This window comes from Mycteria americana, chromosome 3 (assembly GCF_035582795.1).
Source record: "Mycteria americana isolate JAX WOST 10 ecotype Jacksonville Zoo and Gardens chromosome 3, USCA_MyAme_1.0, whole genome shotgun sequence".
Lineage (NCBI taxonomy): Eukaryota > Metazoa > Chordata > Aves > Ciconiiformes > Ciconiidae > Mycteria > Mycteria americana.
The window spans coordinates 17,377,848-17,395,461 of NC_134367.1; the positions used below are offsets into that span (position 1 = coordinate 17,377,848).

General features: G+C 49.7%; 1 long non-coding RNA gene across 1 annotated transcript; it reads left to right on the forward strand.

Annotated features, from left to right (window-relative positions):
* Window positions 1-378: 378 nt before the first annotated feature.
* Window positions 379-11,193, forward strand: LOC142407634 (uncharacterized). The gene is made up of 3 exons (XR_012774992.1): window positions 379-547; window positions 5,722-5,774; window positions 11,153-11,193. It is a non-coding gene; the product is annotated as an uncharacterized LOC142407634 (long non-coding RNA).
* Window positions 11,194-17,614: the final 6,421 nt, after the last annotated feature.

Below are 17,614 nucleotides of genomic sequence, written 5' to 3' on the forward strand. Positions count from 1 at the left end.
CGTGAGCTCCAAACAGCTAAGGGAAGCAGCTAAGTGAAAAGTCCAAAGTCAGACTATTTCAGATTCTGCAGTTAATTTCCAGGTGTGGATCTGGCAGTCGCTGAGCAAAAGGTCTCCTGCTCTTTCACTTTCCTTGTCTTTTTAAAAGCACCAGAAACTTCACCAAAGCCCAGCGAGCTGCGCTGTCCCCTCAGGCAGTGTCACCCTCCCAGCACAGCTGCGTTGCAGCTGGACTCAGAAAACTGCCGACTAGGTATTTTTTCCCCCAACATCACTCAGCAGAGCATGGATCGCTTTCGCCCTGAAACCATTCCTGATCTACAGACTAAGCACAGGGCATGCGCAGAATAGCTGGGAGCTGGTGTTGGAGCTGGCAGGAGAGGAGAAGCGTGGGAACTCCCCACGTCCCTGCCGCTCCCGTCCACTCCTGTTCCCAGTTCCTTCGCTGGCCAGAGGATGTTGCTGCAGACCAGAGCAAGGCTGGGCGTGCTTTGCCTGGGACGCAGCTGGGGCTATACGTCCCGTTTGGTACCTACTGACGCGTTAGGTAAGCTAGATTTTTTTTTTTTTTTTTTTGCCAGCAATAACTCCAGCTGTGGGTTCATGAGAGGCTGTTTTCAGCATGATGACTGGCTTAGCCACCCACATCATTTGCTGGTGTCGCTGGAGGGTGCTGCCCTTCTGCTGTACCAGCTCAGCCATCTGCAGCTGTGCTGCAAACAGCATCTGCGACGTGCTCTGGCTGACATCGCCTACCTCCCCTCCAAGGGGGGGGATTTTCATTTCAGCTCAGGCTGGTCCCCTGGTCCAGTTCACGGGCTGTTTGTGAGGAGGGATTTGGGAGCAGCAGAGGCAGGGAAGGAGGCTTACATCCTGCAGAAAAGCCTCTGTGAAACCACAGCCCAGCAGAGCAGCACTGGCAGGGGACCACACTGCTCCCCTGTAAATGTTTTAGGTGACTCGGTCACTCTGAAGGCGCCCTTGTACATGACGGGACTGCTCAGGGGCTGTATCTCTACTATGTTTCAGGGCTGTATCTGTACTGGTAAATAATACCACAGCAGCTGCCTGGCATGGGACAGTGATGGTCTGCCCCGCTGAACTGCTAGGATGGTCCCCAGCATGGTTTTGGCCTGGGCCAACTTGCAGTCTCCCAAATAACGCTTGGGCATGGCTCAGGGGCCAGCACAGGGACCATCCCCAAGAAGCAGCTTGAATTTGGCCACCCAGCTTTGGAGACAATGAGGTTGAGACTATAGTTGACGGGCTGCAATGCAGCTCGGGGACAGTTCAGAGCCCCCGAAGGTGCACGGCTCCAGACGGCCCCACAGCTCCCAGGGGAGGGTGTTCTCATCCAGCTCACCCGCAGCTGCCAGCGCTGGCAGAGGGAGAAGCGAGGGAGCTGGGGGGTAAGGGCTGGCAGGACGTGTGGAACACCAGCCACAGCTCACACCGTGTTGGGGGGAGTGGGAAGCTGCACCCCAGGAGTGCTGGTTCATGCACACTGTAAAGAGAAATAGCTGCTGCTTCCAGCTCTCTGCTCCGCCTCGCTCCAGGAGCCGCTGCCCTAACGTAAAGGGCGGCTGAATTGTGTGTGCAACGGGTGTCAAACCACTCCACCTCACATCTCGTTATGTTAAATTAAGCCTGAGTACATGCTGGGTGAGCTTAATATCCAAGCCTTTAAACTTGGAGGAGGTGGCAATGCGGGGTGATGTGGGGCTTTGTAGCACAACAGACCCCAGCATGAAATGCCTACGCTGGAAACCGGGTGGAAAACAAGGAGACACGCTGCGGTCTGGATGAGTAATAAAAAGATGACTGCAAGCTGCAGAAAGGAGAAGCTGACTTCATTTATCTCTTAACAGGGCATAGGCCAACGAGGCCAGCAATTACTTATTTAGCTGTAGGATAGGAACCCATAATATTAAAGTGTCGTGACGTGCGCATCATCTTAACCCGCATAAAGAGCTAATACTAATTATCTGCTGAACTTGCAACATATACATGACAGCAATCCCGAGCGGGCTGGGTGGGGTCGGTTTTTACTGTGTCTCCCTGCCTGCGCAGCCCCTGCTCCGCACCCTGCCTGGCGCGTGGTGTCACCCGGGCGTCGCGGAGCCGCGCGCTGCTCCCCCGGGTGAATTAGGAGCAGCTCCCGAAGCACGGAGGCTCTGACGGCGGTGGAAAGGCAGAGGCTGGAGGTGCCTTTTGTTTTCACTGCCCCCCCAGTTTTTTCTGATGGATTGGATTAAATGTTGGTAGAGATCCACCTGTGCCAATGCCGAATTCTCTTGGGAAATAATCGTTGTTGCTGACAGATCCCTTGGAGAAGGTGGGAGCTGATTTTGCACAGAGAAGCAGATTTTGCTAACCAGAGCTGCTCTGTCCTGATGACTAATTAATTCTGTCTTCCACCCACACAACACGTACAGCTCGTAATATGGAGGAGTCAGCCACAAGGGAGGAAAAAAGACAACCTACTGTACAATTCAAACCCCTCCCTAAACTGATCCAAACCCATCCTTTGCCCAGAAGTGTTGGAAGCTGGGTTCTCTCTGTGGAAAGAGCAGCATCAAAGCACTCATGGAGAACTGTATTCCCCTTGGTGTTGAGGGTGAATGATGTTCTTCTCCTGGTAGAAGGAAACCGGGGCGGCAGCAGTAGCCTGGTGGGTGATGGGGATGGTGAGGACAAGGGGCTGCGTGGTGGGGTGCACTCCCAGGAGGAGTCAGCCCTTGGAGCTCAGCATGGCATCCTCCTGGCACTGCCGCTTGCTCTTGTCGCTTGTGGGAGATTGCCAAGAAATGATGCTAAATAACCAGGAGGGAACTCTCTTCCCTCACCATCAGCTTTCTCGCATAGCCTCGTCTCCGCTTGGACCCAGGAGCCGTTTCTAGAACAGTTCAGGCTCTTCCAGAGAAAACAAAGTATTGCCAAAGAGCGGGGGCTCTTCTGAAAGGAAGTGGAGTGCCTTTTGACAGGTATCAAAAGATGTTACAAGTCTTTCACAGCGATTTAGTTTGTAATGTTAAGCAAGCAGCTAGGACATGAAAGACTGTGGATACCAGACACCTTTCCCAGCTCCAGGAACTGAAGCTACTTAGGACTCACCTGGAAGAGGCATTGACCCAGTGCCTTAAGAGAGGTGTCTTTGCTGCAGCCCCACCTCACCTGCTTAAGCATGGGAGCTAAAGGTGACCAGGGCAGCACAAAGCCCACCCAAGAAGCAGGGAAGAGCTGAACAGTTTGCTGCCAAGCACCTCTCTGCCTAGCAGAGTCTGAGACCACTGTGTTTAAACCTCAGCTCCTGTCCATCCGCATGTGAAGCAGCTAAGGAAGGACTGTAGTGGAAACATCTCCTCTCAAATTAAAATCAGGTGCCATGCAGTAACAGCGGACACCAAGGTGGACATTGCTATCCAGCAGACGGCTCATACAAGCCTGACTTAAAGCCTGACTTAAAGCCTGACCAACTGATTTAAATCAGCGCGAAACTGTGCATGAAGCCATCATCCCTGTACCGGCGCTGCCTATAGAGGGGCAGCTGCCCTCTACAGCTCCCAGACTTACCAGCACCAGTCCCGTGCACTGCTGGACCTCGAGGCAGCACAGGTTTGAGCTATTTCAAGAGCAGATACATGATCTTACCGAGGAATCGCTTGATCCCATCCAGCCCCTCAGAAGCGCCGCACAGCAGATGTATAGGCGACGGCTCTGAACTGCAAGCTTTTCCACACCTCTCCCTGGTTCCTTTGCTTCCCTTTTCTCTTGTACAGAAAAATCTTTTCCTCCTTTCCACGCTGATGGAACAACTTTTCATTTCTATTTTCTGGAAGCCAACTCCTCCCTTTGGTTCTGTGTGCTACCCATTTAACGTCTGTTAGTGTCATCATGAAAATCAGGGCAACTTGTATGAAGGAGGCCCACCAGGTTCAGGACTGCAGCTCAGAAAAAATAACGGCAAGCTAAAACAGGTCTAGTTTTGTGCAAAGCCACAGCCCTTGTCCCTGTTCCCCTCCCTTTCCCCATAAGAATACACTGAGGAAGTGGAAAAAGATGAAAGTTATATTCTTCTCAGTAGCATCTGGCTGCAGGGGGTTCGTTTTATTACTGGTCTAACTGGGGGCTTAGACAGACACAAGGTCCCATCATCTTCCCATTTGAAATGCCGTTAGGTTTGGCTTTGGTTGCCCCCCTTGTGTCCCATTGGAAACCTGTGGGCTTCCAGCATAGGGAAGGTGGATGTTTCACTCCAGATGGATCATTGCAGGGAAATGGCTTTGTCAGGTGAAAAGAATTGGGTCCATGTTGCCATAACTTCCTTCTTTAGCAGGTATTTTCATACTGCTACCTGTCAGCCGGCGGGGCAGTGCGTTTCATGGGAAAACTGGGAGGTTTAACAAGTTAATGTTCAGTGATTTCGGTTCCATAGCCTGCAGCCACCCAGGTGCCCTGAATGCTGAAACAGAGCTAGCAGAAGGGTGGTTAGTAAAGGCAGATTCTCTTGTGCCTGTATTGTCTCCATAGAGGTTGTTTGGGGGTTTAAACCAGGGCAGGCATGGCCTACTATAGACAGAGAGAGGTTTCATAGAAATAAAAAATGGTTTGGGTTGCAAGGGACCTTTGAAGGTCATCTAGTCCACCCCCCCGCCATGGGCAGGGCATCTTCCACTGGATCAGGTTGCTCAGAGCCCTGTCCAGCCTGGCCTTGAATGTTTCCAGGGATGGGGCATCCACAACCTCTCTGGGCAACCTGTGCCAGTGTTTCACCACACTCATTGTGTTAAAGAAATTTCTTTGCCCTAGGTTTCCCGCAGCAGAATCTCAGACATCCAATCCCAGGGAAAAAAAAAATAATTTAACTGAGTGGTACAGCAATAGGAGCAGCTCGAGCTGGGTGCCTCTGAAGAGGGACCCAGAATTAAGAAATCCCTGGGTATTTATACCCTTACAATCTGTGCACCCGTTCTTCACGTGCCTTGCACGCGCCTCGGTCCCACAGCAATTTCTGGTCTGGGCTCTACTTGTTCCTTATTGGATTCTTTCTCTGACTCCAGACGGGCCGTTAGCTGTTCTTATCTGGGCAGGTTGCAACTTCTGCCGACAGTCATGGCCTTCTTATTTTCCAGTTTGCACTGGTCTCAGGGCCTTCCTTCACGTAACTAACCAACAGTTCAAGTTCAACTTTTCTAGGTGGAAGTTTGCAGCTTGCGGCCTAAGGCTTCAGCAACTTGAGCTACTCATGCTAAGCAAAACTACTCAGACAAAAGAATACAGTTAAAAGAATTCCGTTAACTAAACTTAATTTGCAACAATCATAAAAAACTTATTCCTTACATCCAACCTAAACCTACCCTTTTTCAGTTTAAAACCGTTGCCCCTTGTCCTGTCACTACATGCCCTGGTAAAAAGTCTCTCTCCATCTTTCTTATAAGCCCCCTTTATATACTGAAAGGCTGCAATAAGGTCTCCCCAGAGCCTTCTCTTCTCCAGGCTGAACAACCCCAGCTCTCTCAGCATTTCTCCATAGGAGAGGTGCTCCAGCCCTCTGACCATTTTCATGGTCCTGCTCCAACAGGTCCATGTCTCTCCTGTGCTGGGGACCCCAGAGCTGGATGCAGGACTCCAGGTGGGGTCAGAGCGGAGTAGCGGGGCAGAATTACCTCCCTTGACTTTAAAGTGTTGTAACTGAAATACGTGACTTTTCTTCTTTCCCAGGCTTTGTCAACCAGAAGCCCACCAGGTGCAGAGAACAACAACACCGACCATGAGTGAGTACCTTTGCTTTCATTATATCTTCAGGGGGAAAAGCAGCTGAAACAAAGGGAGCATAAAGGGGAAAACTATTCCTGCATGCCTCCCACTGTGCAAAAGAGAGGTGGGAACGGTGTCAAATAGTTTATAGCCCTACATATTCCGTCCTCTACCTGTTTGCCAATTAAAAAAAATCCTGGAGCTGTGCTGCCTGAAAAGATCCAGGCTCCAGCTCAAGTACAGTATAGAGATCCATTCCTGGTCATGAGCAATGCAGAATTTAGTAGGATGTCCACATCACAGAGGCACCCTGAAGGAGCTTGTGAAAAGCTGGGGAGGATTGCTCCAACGAGTAGCTCAGGCCCTGGTTCACCCACAGGTCATCTGTGGGCTCTGCAGCATGTAGAAAAGGAGGATAACATCTCTTTGCTCCCCAGGAATCATAGGAGGAAACCCATGAGACACTCCCATGCTACACCAGCTAGAGACATGAGCATCCCTCAGGGACAGGGGAATGGTAGGGACCTACTGCTCTGGGTGTCAAACAAAAGAAATCTCAAATCTTCCTTCCACACGCAAAAGCTACCGAGCAGACTGTGCCTCCAAGTCTGCCTGCACCAAGAGTGATGGGAATAGTTTGATGCATGTGTTAAAGAAACCCAGATGAAATGAAAAGGCTTGAAAAACCATCTTAAAATATCATCTCCTTATGCTAAAGAGCGACTCTCTTGAACAGCAAGCTCTCTCTGACTGTCATCCAGCCCCTCTGCCCCTGCAGCACTCGAGAGCAGACTAACCTGCAGATCCTGGCCGTCGGGCTGTGTGACCTACTAATGCCAAGCAGCGCTGCTGGATGTGACACGGGAGCCCAGGCGCCAGCCGCCATCCTCCCTCCTCCCCTCCCTCCCAGCTGGAGAGGCTGCTGGTTCCCGGAGCGCTCGGAAAACACGTCTGTCCCCAGCTTTCCTGACGGCGAGGCTCGTGTGGGCGCTCGCGAGGACTCTGGGCTCTCCAGCATCCTCGATGGGCTTTGGGCTATGAGGCAACTGAGCAGTCTCCTTGGGGAGTGCACGCCCAGCCCTGCCGCAGTCCCCACCGAGCTCCCCAGCCCCAGGCTCTCGCTGGCCCCTCATCCCCTGCCAGGGCTCTCCTTCTCCCTCCCTCTTTGACATGCAAAGGGAAGACCTGGGATGGCAGAAACTGGTTTCTGATCAGGCATGACAAGGCAGGAGCTTATTTTCATTTGGACAACGTTTGCTGTGTACCCACTGCAGAGCCCCATTGCACAGCTCACGAGTGAAGTGCCTGTACTGCCCGCGATAAGCAGGGCTGCCATTTCTGCTGGCAAGAGCTGCATGCAAACATTTTCTTTTAAATGGTCCAACACCCAGCAAAACTGCATTTTGAAGAAATCAAATCAAGCCCCAGAAACAGTGGTTAATGTACATAGGTGTCTCATCCTTCACACTTCTGCAGCTAGAATTATTCTAGATAAACACTCATATTACAAGCAGCAAAAATCAGCCTTGTCTTGACAGGAGTTGCTGACTGAAGAAATTCCCATAAAGCCAATTAAAGAAGAACTAAATGTCAAGCAGGGAGAAAAAAAAACTAGATATGGAGACTTAATACTATCGGCCAAGAGAGCGGTCACACGAGATAGATGCTGTAGTTGTGCACCTCCGGTACTGCGAATATTCCTGTGTGACACCACATAAGCATCTAAACCAGGCCCTAATAGATACCTGCGATGCGCATGGGGACACAGCGGGAGGTATTCCTGATCGTGCTGTGTTACCTCTCTTTCCCCCTGCAGTTCTTTTGTGAACCGCTCTCTAGCGTCTGGGAGCGCACGGCTGGGATGACACCGCCCGGGAACGCTGTAAGGATCGTCTAATTGCTGCCAAGGCTCGTGTCACTGGCAAAGTTACCGGGGCGTTGTTTTGACCCATTTTTCAGCTGCAAGGACTTGCAGAAGGCATTTTAATGATTAACCCTGGACTTTCCCATCCTCAGCAAAACGATAAAAAACAGTGGCCTAGTCTCACCCCAACCCAATTTTCAGCCACTTAACTCCCATTTCTACCTAGGCGCTTGTCACCCTAGCCACCCATCAGGGGTATTGTCACCAGAGCCCGCAGGCAGCTCTCCCCACACCAGGCAGCTGCCCGACTCCAGGGACTCGGCACTGCCAGCCTTCCCCGCTGCTGGGGAGGCTGGCACACCACCCCCAGCGTCTTGCTCAAAGGTGGGTTTTGCTCACTTTTGGTCTAATTTTGCCCTTTGCATTTCCTTCTCCTCATTACATAGTTCATTGTCTTTCCATTACCAAAAAAAAAAAAAAAATTCCTCCTTCCCTTAATAATCTTTAAACACAGAGAGGCCTTTAGATGAAACGGAGCACGTTTCTTCCTTTCCTCTTTCCTAAATTGCTTCGCTCTAGCCCCTTAAATCACTTTTATTGCTGCTTTCTAAACTCCCTCCAAGCTGTTAATAACTTTTTAATAATGAGATACCCCGCAGTCTGCACAGTAACTTGATGGAGTTGCATTGGCCTTTTTTTTCTTTGCCGTCCTACCATGCTGCAAATTCCCCACTCATACGCCTTTCCGCTAGCTCTTTCCCTCTCAGCATTGCTCCTTTCCAGGTTTCTCTCTCCCTCAGAACATTCGGGGTGTGAACAATTTTCCCCTCAACATACTGACCTGTTATTTTCCGAAAGGGAAGGTCTACCAGCCCTCAGCTGCACTCAGCGTGATTGCAAGCCCTGGTCTGCAGCCCTGGCTGCGCGTGGATGAGGCAGCGAGGGGCCTGCCCTCCTGCTGCAGCAGCTGGAGGAGCGCAGGAGCAAGCCTGTGCTCCACCAGCTCCTGTCCTGCCCACGTCCTGCGCTCGGGACTTCCCTGCCACAGCCTCTCATTTAATTCCAGGACCAGCAGAAACAGCTGCACCAACGTGCCTTTGAGACCAAGGTTCAGGCTGGGAGGGCCTCAGGAGGTCTCTAGTCCAATCTCCTGCTCCAGGCGGGATCAGCTGTGAAGTCAAAGCAGAACGCTCCCGGCTTTGTCCCATCAGGTCTTGAAAGCCTCCAAGGATGGAGCCTTTGCAAGCACAGCCTGTTCCTCTGCTTGCTGTCCTCAAGGTGCAGAAGTTTCTCCTCTTATCCAGAGAGAACCTCTCATTTTTTAATTTATTTCCATTTTTCCATATTAAATGATACAGAACTTTGCCACAACACTAGAAAGAAAGAACATGAGCGGCAGCTTGCTTTCCCTTTGCTCTTGAAATAAACACAGCCCTCTCGATTCCTCTCAGTTCTGGGACGTGCATGGTAGGTGGGGTTTGCTTTTGTCTTTTTAAAAGCACGTCTACGATTCAATGAGTTCCAGTTTTACCTGGAGTTTTTCTCCCATGCTTGGAGGTCACCATGCGAGCCAAAGAATCAAGAATAATTAACAGTGGGAAATTATGTAACTGCTAATAGAAACAATGACTCTTCTGTGGGCCTGCAAGCAAGCTGCCAAGAGCTCTGCCTCTAATTCATCACGTCGTATAAAATTAGTTTAAGGATTGTCATGGTGCAGAGTTTAAATCAATAAATTGTGTGTTTAAGTCAGATTTCTGCATTTCCTTTTCCCAATTCTTGCTTTGTAGCTGCTGATGTATGATTTGAGCTCTTGGACTTTTATCTTTCTTCCAGCCCTCATTTACTGCGCTGGGAAGCAGATTGCTTGCAGTCCATCAGAAGGAAAATGAGTAACAGGAATAAGCAGAAGAGTCTACCCGCTAAATCCTACTTGCCGCCAGTAGAACTTGCCATCAAGGGCACAGGGCAGCATAAATAAGTGTAGGACACCCACATGACCCAGCGGCCACGCCAGCTGATCACCAGGTGGCTCCAGGGAAAACATCAAACTATTTCTTACAGGCAGGGGACACGGCGTTAACACAGCTAGGTCAGAGCAGCTGGACTGGGCAGAGCCTTGCTGAGCTGGACAGATAAGAACAGAGGGAGGGTTGCATGGGTGCCGTTTGCTGCGCAGTGACAGTGGCAGGAGACTGGCTGCTGCCTCGTTCAGGAGTGTTGCTGGTGCTCCCTCACCCAAGGAGAGCAGTTCTCGTCTGTCAAAGACAGCTAAGGGCTTATGAAAGCACTTCCCCTATATAACAAAGTTTCCTTAGAAAAGCATCTCGGGGCTCTTTTCTTCGATTCTGATTCTACATTTACTTACCTGCATTGGGGCAGCTCCTGTGATTTCATCTAATAAATAGGTCTTCAGTTTTTTCGCTAAAGGATGCTAATGACCAAATTCATCCCAGCTACAAGACCAAGGGTGAGATAGATCTCATCCTTAGAGAAATGGTAGGTCAGTAGATGCTACATAACGAGTCTGGGACAGATTTGGAGCCATGCTATTGGATATGAAAACCTCTCCTCTTTGGCAACCAACCAAGCGCCATACAAAACCATTTCTTTCTTGCTTATTCGTTCTCCACCAGTGCATGGCCACAAAGTAAGCCCACCAATCTCGGTTGACATGGCATGGCAGAGCACTTTACAGCTTGGATGTACCCACTCAAGTCTCCACTTAGCTCTGCACCTCACCATGACCTCCATTTCATGGAGCCACGTGCCCCAGCTTCCAGAGATGACTAGCCTGACGGCCCGGCTTGCTCACCTCCCAGTTCTCTACAAGGTCAAGGAGGAGCGCTTGCTTGTCAGCTGCTGTCTCCCCTTTTGAGTCCTGGAGGGCAAGATCAAGTAGACACATTTGGTAGTGTGAGCTAAAGCAGTCAAAGCTTGCAGAAGACTTTTCACTGTTCTCCCTCATGCAGGCAGGGACAGATTTCCCTTGTACCCAGCATAAACCACTTCTGATAATACCAGTAAAACCCATACCAGTTCCCTTTGAATCATAGATCAATTCCCACTTGTGGGAGAGTTGTGCTGATGTGAAAATAAATAAAAGCCATAAGAGCAGTTTGAGGTAGCTGCGTTCATATTTTGTTTGAAACTCAAATCCCTTACAGATGCAAAGAAAAAATCCCTTTCTGCATAAAACCTTAAAACTAGTAACTAGCGTAAAGGTTATGCAGTCCTTTAGCTGGGCCTCGAACCTAACTCACCAAAAGGTTCTGGGAGTTTGACCTGGAGCATTGTAAGGGCTGTACTGTAATGAACTCGCAGACTAAAATAGATGCCAAGTGATAGCAAATGTCAGCAAGCGATCTGCCTGTGGGGTATGGGAACTAGACGTGACAGAGTATCTGTGCCTCAGCAAGCCACGTGCAGCTTGATCTTTCCGTTCACAAAAAAATGAAGTGAGGGTCATCTTGTGTCTTCAGAGCTTGATTCTCTCTCAGAACACCAATAACTCGTTCTCTTCCCCGGCAGGTGCCCACAAAGGAACAGCAAGAAGCCGGCAGGTCAGTCCACAGTGTCATATGATTACTCGGAGGAGGAGCTCATGGCAAGCATCGAGCAGGAGTACTGCCGCTGAACCCAACCCCACGCCACAAGAACTTCAAGCACGTTCCTGGAAGCCCAGCTGGAGCAAAACTGCTGCTGACAAAATAACACCTCTCACAGCGAGACGGCACAGGAGAGGTGGGTGGCGAAGGGAGGCGAAGCGTGAGAGGCAGTGCAGCTGCTTGGGAAGCATGGAGGAGAAAGCCCCCTGACCAATTCTGAGTGAGAGCGCGAGGATCGTCACCAACTGCTGATTTCTGATCGGTGCCACTGTAAGAGGGACCAATTCATCTTGCAAATCAGTATTTAGAAGCTCATTTCTAAATGGTATTTACAAATGAAGACATACTAGAATTGAATTGTCATCCTAGAAGTGTTGAGACACGGTGCTTTGAAGAAAGATCTTGTTTTGTCTTAGCAGACAAAAAATGCAGCAATATAATTCGATTCAGATCTCACTTAAGGAGGTGTTGCATGAAATTCATGTTCCTGCCACTTAAAACAGGCCAAATTCACTCCTTGTGCTGTGCAAGCCTCCAGGTCTGAATTTGGCACTGTCTCTTTGAACGTGGCCCCCAGCATGGGATGTAAGATGAAAAGGGGAGTGAGCCTACTCTCCAGTACGTAGGCAGTGTCATCCCAGAGTTCAAATCCCGCCACTTAGGCAAACAAGGCTCCTGGGAGCCAACGGGAGCATAGGATTTGTACAATCCCTTTGGGGCAGGATGCCAGCATCCGTGTGGCACCTGGGGCTCCTTGGTGTGGATCCTCCAGTGAAAGCAGGAGGCACGTCCCTGGTGCTGCCTTGCTGTGGCCAGCAATCATCCATCTTTAGAGAGACTTACACACTATTGCAGAGCAGCTGTTTGCGATCAGTTTTCAGAATTACCAGTCCTGGCCTTCCCATTTATTTCTTGTAGGTAACCTAGAAGAAAAATCACTACATTTTACCATTAGCAGACTGCAAAGTAAAATAGAAAGTCGGCTCTCCAAAGAAAACCATGTATTTTCAGTGCTCCCTGACAGGGAAGCCTGGTATTTTAGGGTTTCTGCCTTTATTTTACCTGCATCTGAATGTATTATGAGTAGCTGCTTATTATCAGAAGTAGAAAAACACTTTATTTCTGTCTTCAGCTGAAGCCTAAAAGACATCAGATGAAATCTTCACGTAGACTGTGTAAATGCAAGAGGAAACAGCAGGACACATCTTAGGATGCTGCATTTAAGCTTCTTTGTAATTCCTGGTATCTGTGAAACAGAAATAAATGCATCTGTACTCTACGTAGCCCTCAGTAAAGGTATCAAATGTTGTTTTGAAAAAGCCTCTCCAGCTTACACGGTGAATCGTCTTACGGTACCTGCAGAGACTAAGCAAAACACATCCTCGGAGGACGGCAGGAGGGGTGCTGTGAGGCAGACACTAGATTACACCCCTGGCACACATACTCACGCTCCAGTTGTCTTTCCTGCAGCAGCCTTCAGCGAAGCTGGCCATTGCACTCTGCCTGAGGGCTCAGGAGCTGCCAGGCAGCCAGCAGAGGTGGGCAGCAGAAAGGGAGCTGACCTCCCGCAAAGCTACGCAAGCTTGGAGGCAAGAGCTCCCAGCACACCAGCCGGGGCACTTTGACAGGACAAGGGGTAATGGTTTTAAACTGAAAGAGGATAGATTTAGGTTGGACATAAGGAAGAAATTGTTTACTGTGAGGGTGGTGAGACACTGGAACAGGTTGCCCAGAGAGGTGATAGATATCCCATCCCTGGAAGTGTTCAAGGCCAGGTTGGACAGGGCTTTGAGCAACCTGATCTAGTGAAGGTGTCCCTGCCCATGGCAGGGGGGTTGGAACTAGGTGATCTTCAAAGGTCCCTTCCAACCCAAACCATTCTATGATTCTATGATACCTCGGTGTCCCAGAAGTAGCCGGAGCAGAAAGCAGATGCCCTTGCATAGCTTGGAGGAAGTTGGGTGGGCCCTCTGGAGCAAGGGCTCTCCAACCCTCCTGCAAAAAATCCGATTTTGAATGATAGCACTTTATTTTTTGGCAGGAACAGTCATTTTTAGATCTATTAATGCTGCTAAGCTGTGGTAAGAACACAGTTTCTCTGCAGTGTGTCCAGCATCAGCAGCCAGATCTCCCAGAGCTTGTATTCGTTTTCAGCAGCTCTCAAAGACCTACTGGGGTGAGCAGAATGTGCCTGTGGAGAGCAGGAGAAACATGGGAGACCTGCTGACTCCAGCACCATACGCAACCACAGTACTCCAGACCCTGTCTTGCTTTAATCACCACACAGTTTTGGATTTCCCTTCAATTTGGATTTCATTCTTTTGGCCAGGACCTTCCTTGTGCCAAGGTCCCGAGTCTCTGGCACGTGTGGGGAGATGCTTCGAGGACCTCACTCACAGCTCCCCCATCACGAGGGCAGGGCCAGCATATTGCCATCCTTTTGGGTGGCCTCCAGTGACACAGCAAACCAGAAGGAAAGCCACGCTGCTGTCAGACCGCGCTGCACCATGAGCGGGCAGGGCACCGCAGCAGCTGCCCCCGCACCAGGCAGAGCAGGCAGCTCCATCCTGTAGCACGGCACAGGCAGGGAGCAGGGCTCTGCCTCCCCCCAGGGCCCCTCTGCCCGTGCCCTGCCTCCCCTCGCAGATTTTGTCTCTCTGAGGCTGCATTTGGTGACTGGCCCAGGTAGTAGTTCTGCAATGCATTTCAGGCTCTCCTAAAAGAAAGCCTAAGTTTTACCAATTTTGCAGAGAGTGACTAATTAAAAAAAAATAAAATCTAAACTGAATATATTCTTGTTAGGCTGACAGAAATCTCTCTTAACGGAACACAGCAAACCATTAAGCTTCTTTACAAAATTAGGCTATCAAATAGCCAAGGGACAAGCATGTTTCTGCACCTGGAATAAAGGTGCAGTGGATTTCACAGGGAACCTTTTCAGCATCGCTGAGAGAAAATGAGGAGCTGCAGGAACACGGGAAGGTCCAGAAGGGTGTGATGCAGCTGGGACAGTCACTGCACCAGGGAAAAGGTGGGAGAAAGAAGTTTTGGGATGCAAGGAGGGGCCTCAAACTGTGCCATGGTCTTGCAGGCTTTCTCTGTGCTGTGAAATGATGCGTGCTCAGTGCTGTGCTCTGACCATAGAGCCAGCTGGCACAGAACAGCTCACAACCATCTATCTTATTGCCATACCATGCAGAACGGGATGGTGGTACCCAACCAGCTCCCCAGTCTGCCCAGGAATTGTCAGGGACTGTGGTCCTCTACCTGCGTCAAACCTGCACCCAGCAGCGTGCCAAAACCTGGAGGGTGGCAGTGGGGTTTGTAGCTAGGAAGGCACGATTGCACAGTTTAACTACCTGGTGTCAGTGTAACCCTACTTTTGATCCATCCTTTGCTCAGGGAAAACAGGACACTAGATCATTTGCAAGTAAATAATCATATTGAAGAAGTACCTGAGCCCATGACTAATTTCAAGAGAAACTTCTTGAATTAATTGCTCTTAAAAAAAAAAAAGGACAGTTGCACTATGGACATTGCTTTGCCACATGTCAGGCAGTGAATGCTGACATCCCACCAGCTGAATTATCAGAAACTTTATTTTCTTTTCATTGTATTCCTCTATAACCATCATCAAATCAAAACTACTTGTAAGACGAAAAATTATTTGGCTGGCCAGTACTTCCTGCCCCTAAAACAGTTCTGCTGGAATTAAGTAGGATTCTGGAGAGTCTCTCGTTCATCGTTTTAGGAACTACCCTCCTGTCCCATAAACGCAGCGTAAGACAGGGTAGCTGAGCACAGGTTTGAGCTAATGCTATTAATTCCCATTGATAAAACAGCAATAGGCCATGCGTATTAACCCAATTACTACATTATTCATCTAACAAAGACAAATGTTACACAACATGTTTTGCACCAGTCCAAGAGGACTAAGAGACCCTTGCTGGCCAGCTGGCTGTCTACACATACCTCCTATTACTGTTATTTTTTAAGTGAGGCAAAACCGCAGCTGCTGAGAGGACTGAAGAGGGTCATTTTTTCAGCTAATCATGAAAAATTACTCTTTAGTGCAGGAAGAGAGATTGCCACTTCTGAGCTCAGTGACTTCCACGAGTTCAGGAGGTTTCTTACCTGGCCATGCAACAAGATGCCAGCTGAAAGGTTCTGGTGGTGAAAGCTTTAAAGCCATATTTTTTAAATTACTCAACCCAAGATCTTAAACAACAAAACCAATGAACTTAAAACTACAAAACCAGTTTGCACACTGACTCAGACTCTCAATTTCACTCAAATCTGGGTTTTTCATGTGCAAACAAATGCTTTGAATGCTTTTTTTCCCTTTCTTTGTGGATGCCTTTTCTTTCTGACAGCACTGCAATGGATGCTGCTTCTTTTTGCAGAGCTCTGCCTTTTCAGTAGCCCAGTAAATGGGCAGAACGCTTTCCCAAAGAGCAACTAAGAAAACAGATCAGTGGTGGAGTAGTTTTAGGAAGCAACTTGTCTCTTACCTGGTGTGTAGCCATCCAGTGACATCTCCTACAAGCTTCAAGAATTCACTTGGGAGCTGTAGGTAGACTTGAGTGGGGAAAAAGCTGTCACTTGATCCGTGCTTGGGCAAGTCGGCTGGAAAGAACGATGAAGAACAGCCAGTCACCATAACCATAGCTCCTCAGGATAGGAGTTCTTTAAAGTCCACCTCCGTCTCTGGGACCCTGAATGCCGGTCCTTTTGCCCCAGTGTATGTGAGGATAGCTCCTGTACATATGTATCTGCCAGCATCCCATTGCCAAGACCTCTGAGAGCAGAGCAACTCATAGTTCCCTGATGCATCATGTCCAGCACCCTGCTGTCATCTACTCACCTTCACAATATCAGATGAGAAAGGAGGGTGGCACCCTCACCACCCCAGGGATGCTCTTCCCCAACCTCCTTCCTCTGAGGATCAAACCCCAGCAAGCTTTCAGCCAAACTTTCAGCCAAACACACACACACACACCCTAGGAGCTGATACGGAGCCACTGCCCCAGACGAGGTGCAGCCCTGGAGTTGCCCCACACGAGTGTGGCAGAGCTCCCCACCGCACTTGGCAGGGCAGGTGGAGCTCCAGCTGCCTAGCACAGACTTCATCCACAACACGGGGGTTTTTCCCCCACTCTGGACACAGGACATGGCAATTATTTGCGCAGGGTGAAGTGAGTTTATCTGGACAACAATAAACAACAGAAGAGAAATCACTCTGAACTCGACAGAGACTACAAGAGAGAAAATTAATCTAAAGTATTCTTCCCATCCAGAAGAAAAACTCTCCCAGGAAAGGGTATGCTCCGGTTGCCTCAAGTTTTCAGCACATGCAAGATGTGCCCATGGCCTTGTGCACACACCAGGATGTAAATGTCACCCAGTATCCTCCTCCTACACTCAAGGACTGAAGCAGAGATAGAGGAAGGCTGCATTTGGCAGAGGACGAAACCAGTCTGGAAAGAAAATGCCTCAGTGCTAACATACTTGCTGCAGGGAAGGTAATCCCATGGACTGCAAACAGACGTGGCTGAGGCTTTGCAGCATCCTCCTGAACCGTCTCGCCGTTTCCTTAGCCTGTAGGTTGCCGGGTTTTGAGTCATGATTTACCCTTTCTGCACACATGGAAGAAGTTTGCCTTCTCATGCCCATAGCCTGCCTGCCTCAAGCTGCCTTGCCAGGCACGAACGGAAGGTAAACAGGCAGACGGGCTCACAGATTAAACTTCAAAACCAGGTAGAAGATTTATCCCAGCAGATGAACTCAAGCCAGATACCAAGGCAGGATTCAGCTCACAAGAGATGACAGATGAAGTGCCAGCTTCATCACTCAGAGGATGTCGAGCACAGCTTTCACAGCTGGAATTGGAGAGTTAGCCAGAGCTGTAGCCTAAGCCAGAGGAGCACACTGAGCGTGCAACCCCCCGGCAGCACGGGCCACCTCTGCCCACCCAGCACTGCAGCTTCAGAAGGGATTCACACTCCCAGTATCCCAACCGCAAGCGGACCGGTGCTCATCAGTTTGGGAGCAAGACGAGGCAAGCTGCCGCCAAGCTGGAGGTTTGGCTGTGTAACCACACGCAGGAAAGCAACGCTGGTCTAACTGCCAAATGTAGCATTAAACCAATGGACACGTTTGAGCACACATGCATTTTTCTTTAGAAAATTATTTGTTTTCATGGATTTAGAATGGCTACAAGATAGCAAGACTTTTGCCCACGTGATGCCTGTGTTAGCGCAGCGGTAGCTGGGAAAACTTCCTCACGTGCGAGCTGTTTTCTCTCGCAGGATGAAGCTGTCCCAGACTCCAGCCCCGTCAGGATGTGTGCTGACTGCACCTCCTGGCTGCACGACAGCTCAGACCG